Below are 7,163 nucleotides of genomic sequence, written 5' to 3'. Positions count from 1 at the left end.
ACAAAGCACTGAGCAGATCTCCCTGTGCTATGCGGCTGCTTCCCACTAGCTATCTATGTTACGTTGGGTAGTGTATATATGTCCGTGCCACTCTCTCACTTTGTTCCAGCTTACCCTTCCCCCCCTCCCCGTATCCTCAAGTCCATTCTCTAGTAGGTCTGCATCTTTACTCCCGTCTTGCCCCTAGGTTCTTCTGATCTTTTTTTTTTAAGATTCCATATATATGTGTTAGCATACGGTATTTGTTTTTCTCTTTGACTTACTTCACTCTGTATGACAGTCTCTAGGTCCATCCACCTCACTACAAATAACTCAGTTTTGTTCCTTTATATGGCTGAGTAATATTCCATTGTATATATGTGCCACATCTTCTTTATCCATTCACCTGTCGATGGACACTTAGGTTGCTTCCATGTCCTGGCTATTGTAAATAGAGCTGCAATGAACATTTTGGCACATGACTCTTTGAATTATGGTTTTGTCAGGGTATATGCCCAGTAGTAGGATTGCTGGGTCGTATGGTAGTTCTATTTGTAGTTTTTTAAGGAAACTCCACACTGTTCTCCATAGTGTCTGTATCAATTTACATTCCCACCAACAGTAAAAGAGGGTTCCCTTTTCTCCACACCCTCTCCAGCATTTATTGTTTCTAGATTTTTTGATGATGGCCATTCTGACTGGTGTGAGATGATATCTCTTTGTAGTTTTGATTTGCATTTCTCTAATGATTACTGATGTTGAGCATTCTTCCATGTGTTTGTTGGCAACCTGTATGTCTTCTTTGGAGAAATGGGAATTTAGGTCTGCCCATTTTTGGATTGGGTTGTTTGTTTTTTGTTATTGAGCTGCATGAGCTGCTTGTAAATTTTGGAGATTAATCCTTTGTCACTTGCTTCATTTGCAAATATTTTCTCCCATTCTGAGGGTTGTCTTTTCGTCTTGTTTATGGTTTCCTTTGCTGTGCAAAAGCTTTTAAGTTTCATTAGGTCCCATTTGTTTACTTTTGTTTTTATTTCCATTTCTCTAGGAGGTGGGTCAAAAAGGATCTTGCTGTGATTTATGTCATAGAGTGTTCTGCCTATGTTTTCCTCTAAGAGTTTGATGGTGTCTGGCCTTACATTTAGGTTTTTAATCCATTTTGAGTTTATTTTTGTATATGGTGTTAGGGAGTGTTCTTTTTTTTTTTCTGCGGTATGCGGGCCTCTCACTGTTCTGCCCTCTCCCATTGTGGAGCACAGGCTTCGGACGTGCAGGCTCAGCGGCCATGGCTCATGGGCCCAGCCACTCCACGGTGTATAGGATCTTCCTGGACTGGGGCACGAACCCGTGTCCCCTGCATTGGCAGGCGTACTCTCAACCACCGCGCCACCAGGGAAGCCCCAGGGAGTGCTCTAATTTCATTCTTTTACATGTAGCTGTCCAGTTTTCCCAGCACCACTTATTGAAGAGACTGTCTTTTCTCCGCTGTATCTTCTTGCCTCCTTTATCAAAGATAAGGTGACCATATGTGTGTGGGTTTATCTCTGGGCTTTCTATCCTGTTCCATTGATCTATATATCTGTTTTTGTGACAGTTCCATATTGTCTTGATTACTGTAGATTTGTAGTATAGTCTGAAGTCAGGGAGCCTGATCCCTCCAGCTCTGTTTTCTTTCTCAAGATTGCTTTGGCTATTCCGGGTCTTTTGTGTTTCCATACAAATTGTGAAATTTTTTGTTCTAGTTCTGTGAAAAATGCCAGTGGTAGTTTGATAGGGATTGCATTGAATCTCTAGATTGCTTTGGGTAGTAGAGTCATTTTCACAATGTTGATTCTTCCAATCCAAGAACATGGTATATCTCTCCATCTATTTGTGTCATCTTTAATTTCTTTCATCAATGTCTTATAATTTTCTGCATACAGGTCTTTTGTCTCCTTAGGTAGATACTTTATTCTTTTGCTTGCAGTGGTAAATGGGAGTGTTTTCTTAATTTCACTTTCAGATTTTTCATCATTAGTGTAGAGGAATGTCAGAGATTTCTGTGCATTAATTTTGTATCCTGCTACTTTACCAAATTCATTGATTAGCTCTAGTAGTTTTCTGGTAGCATCTTTAGGATTCTCTATGTATAGTATCACGTCATCTGCAAACAGTGACAGCTTTACTTCTTTTTTTTCCGATTTGGATTCCTTTTATTTCCTTTCCTTCTCTGATTGCTGTGGCTAAAACTTCCAAAACTATGTTAAATAAGAGTGGTGAGAGTGGGCAACCTTGTCTTGTTCCTGATCTTAGTGGATATGGTTTCAGTTTTTCATAATTGAGGACGATGTTGGCTGTGGGTTTGTCATATATGGCCTTTATTATGTTGAGGAAAGTTCCCTCTATGCCTACTTTCTGCAGGTTTTTATCATAAATGGGTGTTGAATTTTGTCGAAAGCTTTCTCTGCATCTACTGAGATGATGATATGGTTTTTCTCCTTCAATTTGTTAATATGGTGTATCACATTGATTGATTTGCATATATTGAAGAATCCTTGCATTCCTGGGATAAACCCCACTTGATCATGGTGGATGATCCTTTTAATGTGCTGTTGGATTCTGTTTGCTAGTATTTTGTTAAGGATTTTTGCATCTATGTCCATCAGTGATATTGGCCTGTAGTTTTCTTTCTTTGTGACATCTTTATCTGGTTTTGGTATCAGAGTGATGGTGGCCTTGTAGAATGAGTTTGGGAGTGTTCCTCCCTCTGCTATATTTTGGAAGAGTTTGAGAAGGATAGGTGTTAGCTCTTCTCTAAATGTTTGATAGAATTTGCCTGTGAAGCCATCTGGTCCTGGGCTTTTGTTTGTTGGAAGATTTTTAATCACAGTTTCAATTTCAGTGCCTGTGATTGGTCTACTTATATTTTCTATTTCTTCCTGGTTCAGTCTCAGAAGGTTGTGCATTTCTAAGAATTTGTCCATTTTTTCCAGGTGCCCATTTTATTGTCATAGAGTTGTTTGTAGTAATCACTCATGATCCTTTGTATTTCTGCAGTGTCAGTTGTTACTTCTTTTTCATTTCTAATTCTGTTGATTTGAGTCTTCTCCCTTTTTTTCTTGCTGAGTCTGGCTAATGGTTTATCTATTTTGTTTATCTTCTCAAAGAACCAGCTTTTAGTTTTATTGATCTTTGCTATTGTTTCCTTCATTTCTTTTTCATTTATTTCTGATCTGATCTTTATGATTTCTTTCCTTCTGCTAACTTTGTGGTTTTTCTGTTCTTCTTTCTCTAATTGTTTTAGGTGTAAGGTTAGGTTGTTTATTTGAGACGTTTCTTGTTTCTTAAGGTAAGCTTGTATAGCTATAAACTTCCTTCTTAGAACTGCTTTTGCTGCATCCCATAGGTTTTGGGTCGTTGTGTTTTCACTGTCATTTATTTCTGTGTATTTTTTGATTTCCTCTTTGATTTCTTCAGTGATCTCTTGGTTATTAAGTAGTGTGTTGTTTAGCCTCCATGTGTTTGTATTTCTTACAGGTTTTTGCCTGTAATTGATATCTAGTCTCATAGTGTTGTGGTCGGCAAAAATACTTGATATGATTTCAATTTTCTTAAATTTACCAATGCTTGATTTGTGACCCAAGATATGATCTATCCTGGAGAATGTGCCATGAGCACTTGAGAAGAATGTGTATTGTGTTGTTTTTGGATGGAATGTCCTATAACTATCAATTAAGTCCATCTTGTTTAATGTATCATTTAAAGCTTGTGTTTCCTTATTTATTTTCATTTTGGATGATCTGTCCATGGATGAAAGTGGGGTGTTAAAGGCCCCTACTATGATTGTGTTACTGTCGATTTCCCCTTTTATGGCTGTTAGTATTTGCCTTGTGTATTGAGGTGCTCCTATGTTGGGTGCATAAATATTTACAATTGTATCTTCTTCTTGGATTGATCCCTTGATCATTATGTAGTGTCCTTCTTTGTGTCTTGTAAGAGTCTTTGTTTTAAAGTCTATTTTTGTCTGATATGAGAATTGCTACTCCAGCTTTCTTTTGATTTCCATTTGCATGGAATATCATTTTCCATACCCTCACTTTCAGTCTGTATGTGTCCCTAGGTGTGAAGTGGGTCTCTTGTAGACAGCATATACACGGGTCTTGTTTTTGTATCCATTCAGCCAGTCTATGTCTTTTGGTTGGAGCATTTAATCCATTCACATTTAAGGTAATTATTGATATGTATGTTCCTATTTCCATTTTCTTAATTGTTTTGGGTTTATTATTGTAGGTGTTTCCCTTCTCTTGTGTTTCCTGCCTAGAGAAGGTCCTTTAGCATTTGTTGCAGAGCTGGTTTGGTGGTGCTGAATTCTCTTAGCTTTTGCTTGTCTGTAAAGCTTTTAATTTCTCCATCGAATCTGAATGTGATCCTTGCTGGGTAGAGTAATCTTGGTTATAGGTTTTTCTCTTTCATCACTTTAAATAAGTCCTGCCACTCCCTTCTGGCTTGCAGAGTTTCTACTGAAAGACCAGCTGTTAACCTTATGGGGATTCCCTTATGTGTTACTTGTTGTTTTTCCCTTGATGCTTTTAGTATTTGTTCTTTGTTTAATTTTTGATAGTTTGATTAATATGTGTCTTGGCGTGTTTCTCCTTGGATTTATCCTGTATGGCACTGTCTGTGCTTCCTGGACTTGATTATCTATTTCCTTCCCCATATTAGGGAAGTTTTCATCTATCATCACTTCAAATATTTTCTCAGTCCCTTTCTTTTTCTCTTCTTCTTCTGGGACCCCTATAATTCGAATGTTGGTGCATTTAATGTTGTCCCAGAGGTCTCTGAGACTGTGCTGTATTCTTTTCATTCTTTATTCTGCTCTGCAGTAGTTATTTCCAGTATTTTATTTTCCAGGTCACTTATCTGTTCTTCTGCCTCAGTTATTCTGCTATCGATCCCTTCTAGAGAATTTTTAGTTTCATTTATTGTGTTGTTCATCATTGTTTGTTTCCTCTTTAGTTCTTCTGGGTCCTTGTCCTTGTTTTTTCTCCATTCTATTTCCAAGATTTTGGATCATCTTTACTATCATTATTCTGATTCTTTTTCAGGTAGACTGCCTATTTCATCTTCATTTGTTCAGTTTGTTCATTTGCCTTGCTCCTTCATCTGCTGTGTGTTTCTCTGTCTTCTCATTTTGCTTATCTTACTGTGTTTGGGGTCTCCTTTTTGCAGGCTGCAGGTTCGTAGTTCCCGTTGTTTTTGGTGTCTGTCCCCAGTGGCTAAGGTTGGTTCAGTGGGTTGTGTAGGCTTCCTGGTGGAGGGGACTAGTGCCTGTGTTCTGGTGGATGAGACTGGATCTTGTCTTTCTGGTGGGCAGATCCACGTCTGGTGGTGTGGTTTGGGGTGTCTGTGGACTTATTATGATTTTAGGCAGCCTCTGTGCTAATGGATTGGGGTTGTGTTTCTGTCTTGCTAGTTGTTTGGCATAGGGTGTCCTGCACTGTAGCTTGCTGGTCATTGAGTGCAGCTGGGTCTTAGCGTTGAGATAGAGATCTCTGGGAGTTTTCACCGTTTGATATTACATGGAGGGGGAGGTCTCTTGTGGACCAGTGTCCTGAGCTTGGCTCTCCCACCTCAGTGGCACAGCCTTGATGCCTGGCTGGAACACTAATAACTTGTCCTCCACACAGCTCAGAATAAAAAGGAGAAAAGAAAGAAAGAAAGAAGATAAAATAAGGTAAAATTTAAAAAAATAAGAAAAAAAATTTTTTAAGTAATAAAAAGAAATGGACAGACAGAACCCTAGGACAAATGGCAAAAGCAAAGCTATACAGACAGAATCACACACAGAAGCATACATATATACACTCACAAAAAGAGAGAAAGGGAAAAAATTATATATATATATATATATCGTTGCTCCCAAATTCCACCTCCTCAATTTCGGATGATTCGTTGTCTATTCAGGTATTCCACAGATGCAGGGTACATCAAGTTGATTGTGGAGCTTTAATCCGCTGCTTCTGAGGCTGCTGGGAGAGATTTCCGTTTGTTCGCACAGCTCCAGGTGTTCAGCTTTGGATTTGGACCCGCCTCTGCATGTGGGTAGCCTGAAGGCGTCTGTTTCCGCTCAGACAGGACGGGGTTAAAGGAGCAGCTGATTTGGGGGCTCTGGTTCACTCAGGCCGGGAGGAGGGAGGGGTTTGGATGCAGGACGATCCTGCGGCGGCAGAGGCCGGCGTGATGTTGCACCAGCCTGAGGCGCGCAGTGTGTTCTCCCGGGGAAGTTGTCCCTGGATCACGGGACCCTGGCAGTGGCGGGCTGCACAGGCTACCGGGAGGGGAGGTGGGGATAGTGACCTGTGCTCGAACACAGGCTTCTTGGTGGCGGCAGCAGCAGCCTTAGCGTCCCATGCCCTTCTCTGGGGTCTGCGCTGATAGCCGCGGCTTGCGCCCGTCTCTGGAGCTCCTTTAAGCTGCGCTCTTAATCCCCTCTCCTTGCGCACCAGGAAACAAAGGGGCTAGAAGAAGTCTCTTGCCTCTTTGGCAGGTCCAGACTTTTCCCCCGACTCCCTCCCGGCTAGCTGTGGTGCACTAACCCCCTGCAGGCTGTGTTCACGCCGCCAACCCCAGTCCTCTCTCGGCGCTCCGACCGAAACCGACGGAAACCCGAGCCTCAGCTCCCAGCCCCCGCCCGCCGCGGGCGGGTGAGAAGACAAGCCTCTCAGACTGGTGAGTGCTGCTCTGCACCGATCCTCTGTGCGGGAATCCCTCCACTTTACCCTCCCGCACCCCTGTCGCTGCGCTCTCCTCCATGGCTCCGAAGCTCACCCCCCTCTGCCACTTGCAGTCTCCACCCGCGAAGGGGCTTCCTAGTGTGTGGAAACGTTTCCTCCTTCACAGCTCCCTCCCACTGGTGCAGGTCCCATCCCTATTCTTTGTCTCTGTTTTTTCTTTTTTTTTGCCCTACCCAAGTACATGGGGAGTTTCTTGCCTTTTGGGAGGTCTGAGGTCTTCTACCAGCATTCAGTAGGTGTTCTGTAGGAGTTGTTCCGCATGTAGATGTATTTCTGATGTATTTGTGGGGAGGAAGGAGATCTCCACGTCTTACTCTTCTACCATCTTGAAGCTCCTCCCCCACATTACTTCTTGTTTAATTCTTATTTCTTATCGGAGTAAATTTGATTACAATGTTGTGTTTGTTCTAG

The sequence above is a fragment of the Globicephala melas genome, chromosome 2 (genome assembly GCF_963455315.2).
Source record: "Globicephala melas chromosome 2, mGloMel1.2, whole genome shotgun sequence".
Taxonomy (NCBI): Eukaryota; Metazoa; Chordata; class Mammalia; order Artiodactyla; family Delphinidae; genus Globicephala; species Globicephala melas.
This window is presented reverse-complemented; position numbering follows the sequence as displayed.